Source organism: Tamandua tetradactyla, chromosome 17 (genome assembly GCF_023851605.1).
Source record: "Tamandua tetradactyla isolate mTamTet1 chromosome 17, mTamTet1.pri, whole genome shotgun sequence".
Classification (NCBI taxonomy): Eukaryota; Metazoa; Chordata; class Mammalia; order Pilosa; family Myrmecophagidae; genus Tamandua; species Tamandua tetradactyla.
Genome location: NC_135343.1, coordinates 48,549,627 through 48,568,601, shown reverse-complemented (window position 1 = coordinate 48,568,601; position 18,975 = coordinate 48,549,627). Strand labels below are relative to the sequence as shown.

Below are 18,975 nucleotides of genomic sequence, written 5' to 3'. Positions count from 1 at the left end.
GATGGCAGATACTATTTGTTTATCCAATTTATAGTACGTTGCCAGGCACATAGTGTGACCTCAACACATATTTATTGAATAAAGGAGTGACTGTATGAATGAATGAATGAATTATACAGAAGGGCAAGAAGATGGTGGGGGAGTCGCTGGACTATTTCATTTGTGGGGGGGGGGGATGGGGTACGCTAACGAGAAAGTGTCAGCTTTAGCATAACACTCCCAACAACATTCAAAACTCTACTGAACGACCAAAGAAGGAGTATTAGCAGGGTGCCCGAGGACTCGGAGACCGTGGGTCTCAGGGGCGGTGTTAGGGGATATCCGGAGGATGCCGTTCTCCCCCGCGGCTCTCTCGCAGTGAACCGCCCCGCCCAGCCCCAGCGGGACGTGACCCGGGCGCGCTCGGCGGCGCAGTGGGACGCGAAGAGCCGAGAGGACCAGGTAATGCCAAAGTTCCTTGCCTAAGAGAAAGGGGAGAAATCCGCGCTTCTGCATGCCTCAGGGCAGGAGAAGGTGCTGAGGGCCACGGAGGACGGGAGGACAGCCCCTAGAGGAAGGTCAAGCGCGCCCTCAGGCAGGTGGTAGCGGTAGCGGAGGCGACCGCGACCCGGGTAGGAGCCGGGGCGGGCCTGACGCCCCGAGGCAGGTGGAGCTAAAAGCCAGCGCGCGGCCTTCTGGGCCCTCCGCCGCGTTTCCTCAGCGGCCGGGCGGTCTAGGCTGAGGGCCGGACGGCGCCGTGCGCAGGGCCCACGATCCCTTTGAGGGACCCGCGAAAATGATGTTTTTACACACACACGTACACAGTGCAACCTTTAGGGCCCACGACAACCTGTCCAATTATTTTTAAAAATTGTGATAGAAATAAGAGGCACCGAAGGCAAAAGTACTTAGGGCCCTCGAAATTCTTAGTGCGGCCCTGACTGAGGGAGAACCATTGAACTATTTCTCATACGATAAAGTGTCCTAAGGGCTATAAAGGTATAATGCGGGAGCTTTTATGAGGGTATGTAAAGGGCCCCTAATCTTTTAAGCCGAGACCTAAAGAATAAGTAAGGTTAAGAAAGGAAATTATCAGAAACGAAGGTCGGGGACTAGCAGCCACAGGCGGAAGCTGAACACGTTTGGGGACCTGAAAGTTGCCCCGGGGGTACGGAGGAGCTTGGGCAGGGGGTGGCGTGGCATGAAGAGGGAGAGTAGGAAACAAGGTAAGGAGTTTGGATTTTGTTCCAAGTGTAAGTGGAATCTTTTGAAGGGTTTCACTAAGGGAGTAAGTTGCCAGTTTGGGGCGTTTCCAGTTCTAGTTTTAGCCAGTTTGCATGAGGAAACCATTAAGTGGGTGTTCTTGGCAAGAGTGGAGTGTATAGAGTCAAAAGTAAAGTCAGATCCTGTTTAATACTATGCCCAGACACGTCATATGCATTAATTGATCATATTTGAGGATTTAGTGAAGATCTCTGCCTCTTACCTGTGCTTTAGTACCATCCCCACATTGCATGTTAGTGTGGAGCTTTAAAAAAGACTGTGCGAGCTGAAACTGTGCAAAGAGCTCTTAATAATCAATGGGGAAAAATTACAATTTTTCCATGACCCCTAAAAATTATTGTCAAAACATTAAAAACCTTCTTACTGTGGATTATAAGAGTATATGGAAATAAAAAGTAATAAAGCTAATTTATTTAGTACACTATAATTTTAAATGCTAGAAACACTGAGAATCAAAGTTGGTTTTCTGAGACATATTTATCAACAGTAGTGTGAACAGTGCTTGCCTTCATATGGTATGACTTACGGATACAGAACAAGCGTCTTTTCTATACCTTAGCAAACTGTTATACTCCTTTCTAACTTTGGATCAACTTACATCATTTTATCCTTTGCACTTTCAAAGTAAAATATCTGCAAGAGTTCCTCTGAAGTTAAGTTTTTGCCAGCGTCACTTCTTCTGGGACATCTTCATCCATTTCCTTACCATGACTTTCCTCATTTACATTAAGTTCACCCTCACTAAGTACCTCTGTCTGCATAGTTAGAGTTTTTCAAACAGTGACAGTACATTCTCACAGTCAGGTGTTTCTTCTGTAACTCTACCTGTGTTCCATTCCAATTTCACTTCAAGCATTATCACTTTTCCTTTCTTTCCTGGAAAGAAAATCCAGAAAACTTTAATGGCTCACTCCCTGTTTTGATTATCCATTTTTATAAAATGTCACATAAGTTTGTTACTAAGAGAAAAGGAGGCAACACAGCTACACATACTGACTGTGGGTGAACTGAATAACACATGCAGTGCCTAATCACTGAAAGGCTTTGAAAGAAAGTGGCATGACTGGTCAATAATGATGGTGCACATCTGTTATTTACTGGTGATTTATAGACTGAGGAGCTAGCTGCAATGTGTAATTTATGTAATTGCTCACAATTAATAGCACATGATACCTGAAATTTAAACTCGGTTGTTGGGGGACTGGTGTTATTTAACTAAACGCTTGTAACAAATTCATCCAAATCTGAACTGTGTGAAGTGAGGACTGCCTAAGCTCTAAAATGATAAATTAAGGTTTCAGCTGTGAGAGAAAACGGGCAGGGAAAGTAGAAGCCCATCCCACATTCAGTAAGGCCTCAAAGTCCCTATCTGGGAGAGACAGGGAAGATGACGGCTTAGTAAGACGCGCAGATCTTAGTTCCTCCTCCAAAACAGCTACTAGGGGAGTAGAAACGATACAGAACAGCTCCTGGAGCCACGACAGAGATCAAAAAGACAGCGTACCCCATCCTGGAACGGCTGACTGGCTGAGAGAACCTGCTCCGGTGAGATCGCCGAGGGGCGCGGTATTCCCCGCGCGGGGAGGAAAAAGCGGCCGGAGTCCATCCCTTCCTCCCTCTCGGGCCAGCTGGCAGAATTGGGCAGGCGGTCCCCTCAAGCCGTGGCGGCTGGCGCTCCCACCATGCGCGGCCCCCCAGACCAACTGAGAGAATAAGATCGGAAATCCCCAGGCTGCGGAGAACGGTGACCGGGGGGGGTCCCTTCCAAACACGTGACTTCCCGGTCCGGCTGGGAACGGTGCACTCTCCTGGGGCCGCGGCGGCTGGCGCCTTCCCGCCACGCTTGGCGCCCCGGGCCGAATAGGAAATTCGGATGGGCACTCTCACGGGCTGCGGTGGCCGGCGACCCTCCCCGCATTCGGACCCCCGGGCCAGCTAGCACTCTTCCAAGCCGCTTTGGCTGGCGACCCCCCCCCCCCCCACGGCGAGAGTTTTCCAAAGTTAAAGGACCCACAGCACCTTTTACTGGTGGGACCCACAGACAAACGTGTGCCACGAGGGCCACCTACTGCGCAGGATAAGAAAAACAGAACCCAGAGATTTCACAGAAAAATCTTTCAACCTGTTGGGTCCAACACCCAGGGAAATCTGACTAAATGCCCAGATGCCAGAAGAAGATAACAAATCATGCTCAAAAAATTGAAAATATGGCCCAGTCAAAGGAACAAACCAATAGTTCAAATGAGATACAGGAGCTGAGACAACTAATGCTGAATATACGAACAGAAATGGAAAACCTTCAAAAACGAAATCGATAAACTGAGGGAGGACATGAAGAAGACATGGGCTGAACAAAAAGAAGAAATAGAAAAACTGAAAAAACAAATCACAGAACTTATGGAAGTGAAGGATAAAGTAGAAAAGATGGAAAAAACAATGGATACCTACAATGATAGATTTAAAGAGACAGAAGATAGAATTACTGATTTGGAGGATGGAACATCTGAATTCCAAAAGGAAACAGAAACTATCGGGAAAAGAATGGAAAAATTTGAACAGGGTATCAGGGAACTCAAGGACAATATGAAGCGCACAAATATGCGTGTTGTGGGTGTCCCAGAAGGAGAAGAGAAGTGAAAAGGAGGAGAAAAACTAATGGAAGAAATTATCACTGAAAATTTCCCAACTCTTATGAAAGACCTAAAATTACAGATCCAGGAAGTGCAGCACACCCCAAAGAGATTAGACCCAAATAGGCGTTCTCCAAGACACGTACTAGTTAGAATGTCAGAGGTCAAAGAGAAAGAGAGGATCTTGAAAGCAGCAAGAGAAAAACAATCCATCACATACAAGGGAAACTCAATAAGACTATATGTAGATTTCTCAGCAGAAACCATGGAAGCTAGAAGACAGTGGGATGATATATTTAAATTACTAAAAGAGAAAAACTGCCAACCAAGACTCCTATCTCCAGCAAAATTGTCCTTCAAAAATGAGGGAGAAATTAAAACATTTTCAGACAAAAAATCGCTGAGAGAATTTGTGACCAAGAGACCAGCGCTGCAAGAAATACTAAAGGGAGCACTAGAGTCAGATACGAAAAGACAGAAGAGAGAGGTATGGAGAAGAGTGTAGAAAGAAGGAAAGTCAGATATGATATATATAATGCAAAAGGCAAAATGTTAGAGGAAAATATTATCCAAACAGTAATAACACTAAATGTTAATGGACTGAATTCCCCAATCAAAAGACATAGACTGGCAGAATGGATTTAAAAACAGGATCCTTCCATATGCTGTCTACAGGAAACACATCTTAGACCCAAAGATAAACATAGGTTGAAAGTGAAAGGTTGGGAAAAGATATTTCATGCAAATAACAACCAGAAAAGAGCAGGAGTGGCTATACTAATATCCAACAAATTAGACTTCAAATGTAAAACAGTTAAAAGAGACAAAGAAGGACACTATCTACTAATAAAAGGAACAATTAAACAAGAAGACATAACAATCATAAATATTTATGCACCGAACCAGAATGCCCCAAAATACATGAGGAATACACTGCAAACACTGAAAAGGGAAATAGACACATATACCATAATAGTTGGAGACTTCAATTCACCACTCTCATCAATGGACAGAACATCTAGACTGAGGATCAATAAAGAAATAGAGAATCTGAATATTACTATAAATGAGCTAGACTTAACAGACATTTATAGGACATTACATCCCACAACAGCAGGATACATCTTTTTCTCAAGTGCTCATGGATTATTCTCAAAGATAGACCATATGCTAGGTCACAAAGCAAGTCTTAAAAAATTTAAAAAGATTGAAATCATACACAACACTTTCTCGGATCATAAAGGAATGAAGTTGGAAATCAGTAATAGGCGGAGTGCCAGAAAATTCACAAATACGTGGAGGCTCAACAACACACTCTTAAACAACGAGTGGGTCAAGGAAGAATTTGCAAGAGAAATTAGTAAATATCTCGAGGCAAATGAAAACGAAAACACAATATATCAAAACCTATGGGACGCAGCAAAGGCAGTGCTAAGAGGGAAATTTATTGCCCTAAATGCCTATATCAGAAAAGAAGAAAAGGCAAAAATTCAGGAATTAACTGTCCACTTGGAAGAACTGGAGAAAGAACAGCAAGCTAACCCCAAAGCAAGGAAAAGGAAAGAAATATCAAAGATTAGAGCAGAAATAAATGAAATTAAAAACATGAAAACAATAGAAAAACCAATAAGACCAGAAGTTGGTTCTATGAGAAAATCAATAAGATTGATGGGCCCTTAGCAAGATTGACAAAAAGAAGAAGAGAGAGGATGCAAATAAATAAGATCAGAAATGGAAGAGGAGACATAACTACTGACCTCACAGAAATAAAGGAGGTAATAACAGGATACTATGAACAACTTTATGCTAATAAATACAACAATTTAGATGAAATGGACGGGTTCCTGGAAAGACATGAACAACCAACTTTGACTCAAGAAGAAATAGATGACCTCAACAAACCAATCACAAGTAAAGAAATTGAATTAGTCATTCAAAAGCTTCCTAAAAAAAAAGTCCAGGACCAGACGGCTTCACATGTGAATTCTATCAAACATTACAGAAAGAATTAGTACCAACTCTCCTCAAACTCTTCAAAAAAATTGAAGTGGAGGGAAAACTACCTAATTCATTCTATGAAGCCAACATCACCCTCATACCAAAACCAGGCAAAGATATTACAAAAAAAGAAAACTACAGACCAATCTCTCTAATGAACATAGATGCAAAAATCCTCAGTAAAATTCTAGCAAATCGTATCCAACAACACATTAAAAGAATTATACATCATGACCAAGTAGGATTCATCCCAGGTATGCAAGGATGGTTCAACATAAGAAAATCAATTAATGTAGTACACCATATCAACAAATCAAAGCAGAAAAATCACATGATCATCTCAATTGATGCAGAGAAGGCATTTGACAAGATTCAACATCCTTTCCTGTTGAAAACACTTCAAAGGATAGGAATACAAGGGAACTTCCTTAAAATGATAGAGGGAATATATGAAAAACCCACAGCTAATATCATCCTCAATGGGGAAAAATTTAAAACTTTCCCCCTAAGATCAGGAACAAGACAAGGATGTCCACTATCACCTCTGTTATTCAACATTGTGTTGGAGGTTCTAGCCAGAGCAATTAGACAAGAAAAAGAAATACAAGGCATCAAAATTGGAAAGGAAGAAGTAAAACTATCACTGTTTGCAGACGATATGATACTATACGTCGAAAACCCGGAAAAATCCACAACAAAACTACTAGAGCTAATAAATGAGTACAGCAAAGTAGCAGGTTACAAGATCAACATTCAAAAATCTGTAGCATTTCTATACACTAGTAATGAACAAGCTGAGGGGGAAATCAAGAAACGAATCCCATTTACAATTGCAACTAAAAGAATAAAATACCTAGGAATAAATTTAACTAAAGAGACAAAAAACCTATATAAAGAAAACTACAAAAAACTGTTAAAAGAAATCACAGAAGACCTAAATAGATGGAAGGGCATACCATGTTCATGGATTGGAAGACTAAATATAGTTAAGATGTCAATCCTACCTAAATTGATTTACAGATTCAATGCAATACCAATCAAAATCCCAACAACTTACTTTTCAGAAACAGAAAAACCAATAACCAAATTTATCTGGAAGGGCAGGGTGCCCCGAATTGCTAAAAATATCTTGACAAAAAAAAACGAAGCTGGAGGTCTCGCACTGCCTGACTTTAAGGCATATTATGAAGCCACAGTGGTCAAAACAGCATGATATTGGCATAAAGATAGATATATCGACCAATGGAATCGAATAGAGTGCTCAGATATAGACCCTATAATCTATGGACATTTGATCTTTGATAAGGCAGTCAAGCCAACTCACCTGGGACAGAACAGTCTCTTCAATAAATGGTGCCTAGAGAACTGGATATCCATATGCAAAAGAATGAAAGAAGACCCATATCTCACACCCTATACAAAAGTTAACTCAAAATGGATCAAAGATCTAAACATTAGGTCTAAGACCATAAAACAGTTAGAGGAAAATGTTGGGAGATATCTTATGAATATTACAACTGGAGGCGGTTTATGGACCTTAAACCTAAAGCAAGAACACTGAAGAAGGAAATAAATAAATGGGAGCTCCTCAAAATTAAACACTTTTGTGCATCAAAGAACTTCATCAAGAAAGTAGAAAGACAGCCTACACAATGGGAGACAATATTTGGAAATGACATATCAGATAAAGGTCTAGTATCCAGAATTTATAAAGAGATTGTTCAACTCAACAACAAAAAGACAGCCAACCCAATTACAAAACGGGAAAAAGACTTGAACAGACACCTATCAGAAGAGGAAATACAAATGGCCAAAAGGCACATGAAGAGATGCTCAATGTCCCCGGCCATTAGAGAAATGCAAATCAAAACCACAATGAGATATCATCTCACACCCACCAGAATGGCCATTATCAACAAAACAGAAAATGACAAGTGCTGGAGAGGATGCAGAGAAAGAGACACACTTATCCACTGTTGGTGGGAATGTCAAATGGTGCAACCACTGTGGAAGGCAGTTTGGCGGTTCCTCAAAAAGCTGAATATAGAATTGCCATATGACCCAGCAATACCATTGCTGGGAATCTACTCAAAGGACTTAAGGGCAAAGACACAAACGGACATTTGCACACCAATGTTTATAGCAGCGTTATTTACAATTGCAAAGAGATGGAAACAGCCAAAATCTCCATCAACAGAAGAGTGGCTGAACAAACTGTGGTATATACATACGATGGAATATTATGCAGCTTTAAGACAGGATAAACTTATGAAGCATGTAATAACATGGATGGACCTAGAGAACATTATGCTGAGTGAGTCTAGCCAAAAACTAAAGAACAAATACTGTATGGTCCCACTGATGTGAACCGACATTCGAGAATAAACTTGGAATATGTCATTGGTAACAGAGTCCAGCAGGAGTTAGAAACAGGGTAAGATAATGGGTAATTGGAGCTGAAGGGATACAGACTGTGCAGCAGGACTAGATACAAAAACTCAAAAATGGACAGCACAATAATACCTAATTGTAAAGTAATCATGTTAAAACACTGAATGAAGCTGCATCTGAGCTATAGGTTTTTGTTTTGTTTTGTTTTGATTTTACTATTATTACTTTTATTTTTTTCTCTATATTAACATTCTATATCTTTTTCGGTTATGTTGCTAGTTCTTCTAAACCAATGCAAATGTACTAAGAAATGATGATCATGCATCTATGTGATGATGTTAAGAATTAATGATTGCATATGTAGAATGGTATGATCTCTAAATGTTGGGTTAATTTCTTTTTTTCCGTTAATTAAAAAAAAAAGAGAGAGAAGGGATAATTGGAGATGAAGGGATACAGACTGTACAACGGTACTGGATATAAAAACTCAGAAATGGACAGCACAATACTACCCAATTGTAATGCAATTATGTTAAAACACTGAATGAAGCTGCATGTGAGGTATAGGTTTTTTGTTTTTGTTTTTTTTTGTTTTTTTTTCTTTCTATTATTGTTTTAATTCTTATTCTGTTGTCTTTTTATTTCTTTTTCTAAATCGATGCAAATGTACTAAGAAATGATGAATATGCAACTATGTGATGTTATTAAGAATTACTGATTGTACATGTAGATTGGAATGATTTCTAATTGTTTTGTTAATTCTTTTTTTAATTAATAAAAAAAAAAAGAAAAAAAAATCACTGAGAGAATTTGTCACCAAGAGACCAGCTCTGCAAGAAATACTAAAGGGAGCACTAGAGACAGATATGAAGAAACAGAAGAGAGAGATGTGGAGAAGAGTGTAGAAAGAAGGAAAATTAGATATGACATATAAAATGCAAAAGGCAGAATGGTAGAGGAAAGTACTACCCAAACAGTAATAACATTAAATGTTAATGTATTGAACTCCCCAATCAAAGACATAGACTGGCAGAATGGATTTAAAAACTGGATCCTTCTATATGCTATCTACAGGAAACACATCTTAGACCCAAAGATAAACATAGGTTGAAAGTGAAAGGTTGGGAAAAGATATTTCATGCAAATAACCAGAAAAGAGCAGGAGTAGCTATACTAATATCCAACAAATTAGACTTCAAATGTAAAACAATTAAAAGAGGCAAAGAAGGATACTATGTACTAATAAAAGGAACAGTTCAACATGAAGACATAACAATCATAAATATTTATGCACCGAACCAGAATGCCACAAAATACGTGAGGCAAACACTGCAAACACTGAAAAGGGAAATAGACACATCTACCATAATAGTTGGAGACTTCAATTCCCCACTCTCATCAATGGACAGAACATCTAGACAGAGGATCAATAAAGAAACAGAGAATTTCACTATTACAATAAATGAGCTAGACTTAACAACATTTATAGGACATTACACCCCACAACAGCAGGATACACCTTTTTCTCAAGTGCTCATGGATCATTCTCAAAGATAGACCATATGCTGGGTCACAAAAGCAAGTCTCAACAAATTTAAAAAGATTGAAATCATGCAAAACACTTTCTCAGATCATAAGGGAATGAAGTTGGAAATCAATAATAGGCAAAGTGCCAGAAAATTCACAAATATGTGGAGGCTCAACAACACACTCTTAAACAACCAGTGGGTCAAGGAAAAAATTACAAGAGAAATCAGTAAATATTCGAGGCAAATGAAAATGAAAACACAACATATCAAAACTTATGGGATGCAGCAAAGGCAGTGCTAAGAGGGAAATTTATTGCCCTAAATGCCTATATCAAAAAAGAAGAAAGGGCAAAAATACAGGAATTAACTTTCTACTTGGAAGAACTGGAGAAAGAACAGCAAACTAACCCCAAAGCAAGGAAAAGGAAAGAAATATCAAAGATTAGAGCAGAAATAAATGAAACTGAGAACATGAAAACAATTGAGAAAATCAATAAAACCAGAAGTTGGTTCTATGAGAAAATCAATAAGATTGATGGGCCCTTAGCAAGATTGACAAAAAGAAGAAGAGAGGGGATGCAAAAAAATAGGATCAGAAATGGAAGAGGAGACATAACTACTGACCCCACAGAAATAAAGGAGGTAATAACAGGATACTATGAACAACTTTATGCCAATAAATACAGCAATGTAGATAAAATGGACAACTTCCTAGAAAGGCATGAACAACCAACTTTGACTCAAGATTAAATAGATGACCTCAACAAACCAATCACAAGTAAAGAAATTGAATCAGTCATTCAAAAGCTTCCTAAAAAGAAAAGTCCAGGACCAGACGGCTTCACATGTGAATTCTACCAAACATTTCAGAAACATTTAGTACCAACTCTCCTCAAACTCTTCAAAAAAATTGCAGTGGAGGGAAAGCTACCTAATTCATTCTATGAAGCCAACATCACCCTCATACCAAAACCAGGCAAAGATATTACAAAAAAAGAAAACTACAGACCAATCTCTCTAATGAATATAGATGCAAAAATCTTCAACAAAATTCTAGCAAATCGAATCCAATAACACATTAAAAGAATTATACATCATGACCAAGTAGGATTCATTCCAAGTATGCAAGGATGGTTCAACATAAGAAAATCAATTAATGTAATACACCATATCAACAAATCAAAGCAGAAAAATCACATGATCATCTCAATTGATGCAGAGAAGGCATTTGACAAAATTCAACATCTTTTCCTGTTGAAAACACTTCAAAGGATAGGAATACAAGGGAATTTCCTTAAAATGATAAAGGGAATATATGAAAAAACCACAGCTAATATCGTCCTCAGTGGGGAAAAACTGAAAACTTTCCCCCTAAGATCAGGAACAAGACAAGGATGTCCACTATCACCTCTGTTATTCAACATTGTGTTGGAAGTTCTAGCCAGAGCAATTAGACAAGAAAAAGAAATACAAGGCATCAAAATTGGAAAGGAAGAAGTAAAACTATCACTGTTTGCAGATGATATGATACTATATGTCGAAAACCCTGAAAATCCACAGCAGAACTACTAGAGCTAATAAACGAGTACAGCAAAGTGGCAGGTTACAAGATCAACATTCAAAAATCTGTAGTGTTTTATACACTAGTAATGAACAATCTGAGGGGGAAATCAAGAAACGAATTCCATTTACAATTTCAACTAAAAGAATAAAATACTTAGGAATAAATTTAACTAAAGAGACAAAAGACCTATACAAAGAAAACTACAAGAAACTGTTAAAAGAAATCACACAAGACCTAAATAGATGGAAGGGCATACCATGTTCATGGATTGGAAGACTAAATATAGTTAAGATGTCAATTCTACCTAAATTGATTTACAGATTCAATGCAATACCAATCAAAATCCCAAGAACTTACTTTTCAGAAATAGAAAAACCAATAAGCAAATTTATCTGGAAGGGCAGGGTGCCCCAAATTGCTAAAAGTATCTTGAGGAAAAAAAACGAAGCTGGAGGTCTCACGCTGCCTTACTTTAAGGCATATTATGAAGCCACAGTGGTCAAAACAGCATGGTTCTGGCATAAAGATAGATATATTGACCAATGGAATCGAATAGAGTGTTCAGATATAGACCCTCTCATCTGTGGACATTTGATCTTTGATAAGGCAGTCAAGCCAACTCACCTGGGACAGAACAGTCTCTTCAATAAATGCCTAGAGAACTGGATATCCATATGCAAAAGAATGAAAGAGGACCTGTATCTCACACCCTATACAAAAGTTATCTCAAAATCGATCAAAGATCTAAACATCAGGTCTAAGACCATAAAACAGAGGAAAATGTAGGGAATTATCTTATAAATCTTATAATTGGAGGCGGTTTTAAAGACCTTACACCTAAAGCAAGAGCACTGAAGAAAGAAAGAAATAAATGGGAACTCCTCAAAATGAAACACTTTTGTGTATCAAAGAATTTCATCAAGAAAGTAAAAAGACAGCCTACACAATGGGAGACAATATTTGGAAACGACATATCAGATAAAGGTCTAGTATCCAGAATTTATAAAGAGATTGTTCAACTTAGCAACAAAAAGACAGCCAATCCAATTACAAAATGGGAAAAAGACTTGAACAGACAACTCTCAGAAGATGAAATACAAATGGCCAAAAGGCACATGAAGAGATGTTCAACATCCCTGGCCATTAGAGAAATGCAAATCAAAACCACAATGAGATATCATCTCACACCCACCAGAATGGCCATTATCAACAAAACAGAAAATGACAAGTGCTGGAGGGGATGTGGAGAAAGAGGCACACTTATTCACTGTTGGTGGGAGTGTCAAATAGTGCAACCACTGTGGAAGGCAGTTTGGCAGTTCCCCAAAAAGCTGAATATTGAATTGCCACATGACCCCAGCAATACCATTGCTAAGTATCTACTCAGAGGACTTAAGGGCAAAGACACAAACGGACATTTGCATACCAATGTTTATAGCAGCATTATTTACAATTGCAAGGAGATGGAAACAGCCAAAATATCCATCAACAAACAAGTGGTTAAACAAACTGTGGTATATACACACAATGGAATATTATGCAGCTTTAAGACAGAATAAACTTGTGAAGTATGTAACAACATGGATGGACCTTGAGAACATTATGCTGAGTGAGACTAGCCAAAAACTAAAGGACAAATACTGTATGGTCTCATTGATATGAACTGACATTAGTGAATAAACTTGGAATATTTTGTTTGTAACAGAGACCATCAGAAGATAGAAATAGGGTAAAATATTGGGTAATCGGAGCTGAAGGGATACAGACTGTGCAACAGGACTGGATACAAAAACTCAGAAATGGACAGCACAATACTACCTAACTGTAATATAATTATGTTAAAATACTGAATGAAGCTGCATGTGAGAATGTTAGAGGGAGGAGGGCTGGGGACATAAATGAAATCAGAAACAAAGATAGATGTTAAAGATTGAGATGGTAAAATCTAGGAATGCCTAGAGTGTATAATAATAGTGAAATGTACAAGGTACAGTTTTAAAAATGTTTTTGCATGAGAAAGAACAAAGGAATGTCATTATTGCAGGGTACTGAAAATAGATGGTAATTAATATTTATAAATGTCACCTTCTGTTGTGTGAGACTAAAGCAAAAAATGTTTATTAGTTACAAAATTTATATTTTGACTAGAGCATTTCCTAATATAACTTATGTAGATAGTTTGATTGAACGCCATAAGTACTTGGAATCTCAGGTAGGACATGAGATTTTGTGGTTTGTCCAGAGTGATGCCCCGATGAACCCCAGAGTGATTCAATCAGTGAGTGTAAAAGTATCTGCAAAGCCCCCTTCGGGGAGTGGTGAGAACGGGGAGAAATTCAACTTTCCCAACTTGAATTCTTGATATTCTCACAAGCAGTGTGGACAACCAAAGCTATAGGCAGAGCCCCCAGTCTTGGGGTTTGTTCATATGAAACTTAACCACACAAAGGATAGGTCACGTCTACTTAAAATTTAGGCCTAAGAGTCACCCCCAAGAGAGCCTCTTTTGTTGCTCAGATGTGGCCTCTCTCTCCAGCCAACACAACAAACAGTCTCACCACCCTACCCCTCTCTACATGGGACATGACTCCCAGGGGTGTGGACCTTCTTGGCAACGTGGGACAGAGATCTTGGAATGAGCTGAGACTCAGCATCAAGGGATTGAGAAAAACCCTAGAATGAGCTGAGACTTAGCATTAAGGGATTGAGAAAACCTTCTTGACCAAAAGGGGGAAGAGGGAAATGAGACAAAGTGTCAATGGCTGAGAGATTCCAAACAGAGTTGAGAGGTTATCCTGGAGGTTATTTTTATGCATCAAGTAGATATCATCTTGTTATTCAAGATGTAATGGAGAGGCTGGAGGGAACTGCCTGAAAATGTAGAGCTGTGTTCCAGTACCCATGTTTCTTGAGGATGATTGAATAATGATACAGCTGTCACAATGTGACTGTGTGATTGTGAAAACCTTGTGTCTGATGCTCCTTTTATCTACCTTGTCAACAAAGGAGTAGAACATATGGAATAAAAATAAATAATAGGGGGAACAAATGCTCAAATAAATTTAGTTTAAATGCTAGTGATCAATGAAAGCAAGGGGTAAGGGGTATGGTAGGTATAATTTTTTTTTCTTTCCTGTGTTCATTTTATTTCTTTTTCTATTGTCTTTTTTTTTTTTTTTAAGTATTTTTTTTATTTTGTTATTTTTTGTTTGTTTTTTTTGTTTGTTTGTTTTTTACATGGGCTGGGGCCGGGAATCGAACCGGGGTCCTCCGGCATGGCAGGCAAGCACTCTTGCCCGCTGAGCCACCGCGGCCCGCCCTTTCTATTGTCTTTTTATTTCTTTTTCTGAATTAATGCAAATGTTCTAAGAAATGATGAATATGCAACTAAGTGATGATATTGTGAATTACTGATTATGTATGTTGTTTTATTTTGTTTCTTTATTTTTTTAATTAATAAATTAAAAAAAAAACAGCATGGTAGTGGCACAAAGATAGAAGTACTGACCAATGGAATCAAGTCAAAAGTGCGGAGATAGATCACCAAATCTATGGTGAATTGATCTTCAACAAGATCCCCAAATCCACTGAACCGGGACAGAATAGTCTTTTCAATAAATGGGTATAGGAAAACTGAATATCAGTAGCCAAAAGAATGGTACGCTCTATACAAAAATTAACTCAAAATGGATTAAAGACCTAAATATAGGAGCCGGTACCACAAAACTCCTAGAAGAAAATATAGGGAAACCTCTTCAAGTAATAGTAACAGGAGGTAGCTTCTTAAACTTTACACCCGAAGCACAAGCAACAAAAGAAAAAATTGCCAGATGGAAACTCCTTAAAATCAAAAGTTTCTGTGCCTGAAAGGACTTTGTCAAAAAAGTGAAGAGCAACTCAGAGAAAATATCTGGAAACCACATATCACATAAAGGTTTGATATCCTATGTACATAAAAAAATTATATCATTTAACAATAAAAGAAGAAACAACCCAATTATAAAATGAGCAAAGTATATGAATAGACATTTTTCCAAAGAGCAACTACATGTGGCTAAACAGCACATGAAGAGATGCTTATCTTCATTAGCTATAATGGAAATGCAAATCAATACTAGGAGATATCACCTCACACTCTACAAATGTTGGAGACGATGTGAGGAAATTGGAACACTTACTCACTGCTGGTAGGAATGTATAATTGTACAGCTACTATGGGAGACAGTTTGGCAGTTCCTCAGAAAACTAAATATTGAGTTGCCCTACAATCCAACAGCACCAATATCCGGTATATACCCAAAAGGACTGAAAGCAGTGACACAGACATTTGTACACTGATGTTTATAGCAGCACTTTTCACAGTTGCCAAAAGATGGAAATAATCCAAGTGCCCATCAACAGATGAGTGGATAAAGAAAATGTGGTATATACATATAATGGAATATTATGCAGCAGTAAGACTAAATGAGGTCTCAAAGCATATGTTCTAGTTTACTAGCTGCCATAATGCAACACACCAGAGATGGATTGGCTTTCAGTAAAATGGGATTTATTTAGTTAACATATAGTTCTTCAGAGGAAAGGCAGCTAACTTTCAACTGAGGTTCTTTCTTACGCAAGAAGGCACAGGGTGATCTCTACTGGCCTTCTCTCCAGGCCTCTAGGTTCCAACAACATTCCCTGGGGTGATTCCTTTCTGCATCTCCAAAGGCCTGGGCTGAGCTGTGAGTGCTGAGATGAGTTATGCTGAGCTGCTTGGGCTGTGCTATATTGAGCTCTCTCATTTAAGCACCAGCCAATTAAATCAAACATCATTCATTGCAGCAGGCACAACTCCTAGCAACTGCACATGTAATCAGCAATAGATGTGGTTCACATGCCATTGGTTTGTGTCCACAGCAGTAAAACTAGGCACCTTCACCTGGCCAAGTTGACACCTGAGTCTAACTACCACAGCATATGACAATATAGATGAACATTGAGAACATAATATTGAGTGAAATAAGTCAGAGACAAAAGGATAAATACTCTGTGATTTCACTACTATGACTCTGGTAAAGTTCATCTCAAAGGTTAACACTGTAAAATGTAGAGAACCTAGAGGTACACAGAAGCTAGAAATGGGGGAAAGGTTACCCAATGAGGTTGAACTTAAATGTGAGGGAAGAGATAGAAGTGATGGTAGCTAATTAGTGGGGTTATAGGTAACATTGCCATATTGAAGGTGAATACGATTGAAAAGGGATGTATAGTGCTATGTATCGTTTAACTCTACAATTATGAATAAGTTCTTGCATAAACTCCTTCAAAGGTTTGATCTTGTACAAAGAGTCAATAATAGAGAGGAATGGGGGGAAACAAATATTGCATGCTATGACCTATAGTTAATAGGAAGACAGCAACAGTACCACAGCAATACTAGGAGTAAATAATTGGTGTGGGGGAGATTAGGGGAAGTTTTGATTTGATATTTGGTGAGGCTGTGTTTATGGATTCTTTGTCTCTTTGGACCAATGAAGATGGTCTGAAATTAAGAGTGCTGGTGATTGTACAACCAAGTGAGGACAGTATAAGACACGGTTTGTTTATTTTGGACATTATCCATGGTGCCCAATAGATGGAGGGGGCCAAGAGTACATGACTGAGAAGCTGTAAAGTGAATTGTGTGTGTGTATATATATATATATATGATGAAATATTGTACTGGTATAAAAAGGAATGATGTGATAATGAACATGCACCTATGTGATATTGTGAATTACCAATTATATATGTAGAATGGAATGATCATATGTTAAGAATGTTTTTGTTTGTTATATTTTTTTAATTAATTAAAAAATTAATTTAAAAAAAAAGGAATGATGTCTTGAGGCATGCAACAAACTGAATCAACCTTGGGAACAGTGTATTGTACAAAATAAGCCAAAAACAAAAGAACACATATGCTGTGATCTCTTTCAGAAAATACTTGTATAAAAATTGGAGCCTAGATTGTAAGCTCTTATAGCAGCCATACTTAGTCTGAAGTTTGAAGTGTATTTCTAGATTCTGAGACACTGAGCTATATGTGTATAAGCTGGTATTTCCCTGGAACTTTGAGTACCTCTGTGACACCTGAAATTCAGAGTTGCAGTTCTGCAGCTCTGAAAGCCAGCATTGCTACATACAATAACAGTTAAAGTAACCGAAAAAGAGATCAGACTTCAATTAGAAATAAAAATGAGGCCAGTCTGCTTGGGACTAAGGTAAAGCAGAATACCCGGCGAAAGATGATAGTTGTATGTACTATAGAGTTTCACCTGCTGTATGAGACCAAAGGAAGAGAGGTTTATTTTGTCTAGAACCTAAATTTTCTGTAACACACAATCTAAATCAACCTGTCTGAATGGCTCATTTAAACAACCCAAACACATGAATCCCAGAACGGGAACGAGGGCTGGTAATTCTGTATAGCTTAATGTAATACCCAGAGACATTCCAGACTATGGTGGGCTGATACTTAAAAAGTATTAGTAGAAGGTACATGGGTGGTTTGGTGGTAGAATGCTCGCTTTCCATGCAGGAGACCCTGGTTCAATTCCTGGACCATGACCCCCCCCCAAAAAAAAACAATAATAATATAAAATAAAATAAAAAGAATTGGTAGACCTAAGTACATGGAACCTTGAGTAGGGCATAAGATTTTGTAGGTTTGTCCAAAGTGATGCCCTGATAAATCCCAGAATTATTTGAACAGTGAATAAAAAGTATTTGCAAAGTCCCCTTGGGGAAATGGTGAGAAAGGGGGACAATTCAACTTCCCCAAGTGGAGAATTCTTGATATTCTCACAAGCAGTGGGGACAACCAAAGCAATAGGCTGAGCCCCCAATCCTGGGGTTTGTTCATATGAAACTTATCATCTCAAAGGATAGGTTAAGCCTACTTAAAATTAGGACTAAGAGTCACCCCCAGGACCACCTCTTTTGTTGTTCAGATGTAGCCTCTCTCTCCCAACCAATACAACAAGCAAGGTCACTGCCCTCCCCCTCTGTACTTGGGACATGACCCCCAGGGGTGTGGACCTTCCTGGAAACGTGGAACAGAAATCCTAGAATGAGCTGGGACTCAGCATCAAGGGCTTGAGAAAACCTTCTTGACCAAAAGGGGGAAGAGTGAAATGAGACAAAATAAAGTGTCAATGGCTGAGAGATTCCAAACAGAGTCAAGAGGTTATCCTGAAGGTTATTCTTATGCATTAAATAGATATCACCTTGTTAGTTAAGATGTAATGTGAGAGGCTGGAGGGAAGTGCCTGAAAATGTAGAGCTGTGTTCCAGTAGCCATGTTTCTTGAAGATGATTGTCTAATGATATAACTTTCTCAATGTGACTGTGAAAACCTTGTGTCTGATGCCCCTTTTATCTATCTTATCAACAGATGAGTGAAACATACGGAATAAAGATAATTAATAGGGGGAACAAACGTTAAAATAAATTTAGACGATTGAAATGCTAGTGATCAGTGAAAGAGAGGGGTAAGGGGTATGGTTTGTATGAATTTTTTTCTGTTTTCTTTTTATTTCTTTTTCTGAATTGATGCAAATGTTCTAAGAAATGATCA

The 18,975-nt window shown here is 38.6% G+C and overlaps 1 protein-coding gene across 3 annotated transcripts in view; it reads left to right on the top strand.

The window, feature by feature from the left end:
• The first annotated feature begins 385 nt into the window (after window positions 1-385).
• Window positions 386-18,975, top strand: part of M1AP (meiosis 1 associated protein) — a 120,398-nt gene continuing 101,808 nt past the window's right edge. For all 3 annotated transcript variants that reach the window (XM_077134681.1, XM_077134680.1, XM_077134679.1), the window contains exon 1: window positions 386-441. The gene's annotated coding sequence lies outside the window, so the exon portion shown is untranslated. The remainder of the gene's footprint in view (window positions 442-18,975) is intronic.